Raw genomic sequence first — 309 nt, forward strand, 5'->3', positions numbered from 1 at the left:
TATCCCCTGTGTGCCTTGTCGACTCAGTCCAAAGTGTTAAGGCGGGTGCGCGACGACGAGAGTGGGCGCAAGCAGTCTGTTGGTACTAAAACGACCCTCAGCCAGGCGTGGTCCGGGAATTGTATCCGTGGACCGCAATGTGCGTTCGAAATGTCGATGTTCATGTGTCCTGCAGTTCACAAGTTGACGCGCAATTAGCTGCGTTCTTCATCGACCCACGAGCCAAGTGATCCACCGTTCAGGGTAATCGTTCATATTGCGTGCTTTCGCAACGCTGTCAAACATGTAGATCGGAAGAGCACACGTCTG

Source organism: Wasmannia auropunctata, unplaced genomic scaffold (genome assembly GCF_000956235.1).
Source record: "Wasmannia auropunctata unplaced genomic scaffold, wasmannia.A_1.0 LD336076.1, whole genome shotgun sequence".
In the NCBI taxonomy this organism is placed as follows: domain Eukaryota; kingdom Metazoa; phylum Arthropoda; class Insecta; order Hymenoptera; family Formicidae; genus Wasmannia; species Wasmannia auropunctata.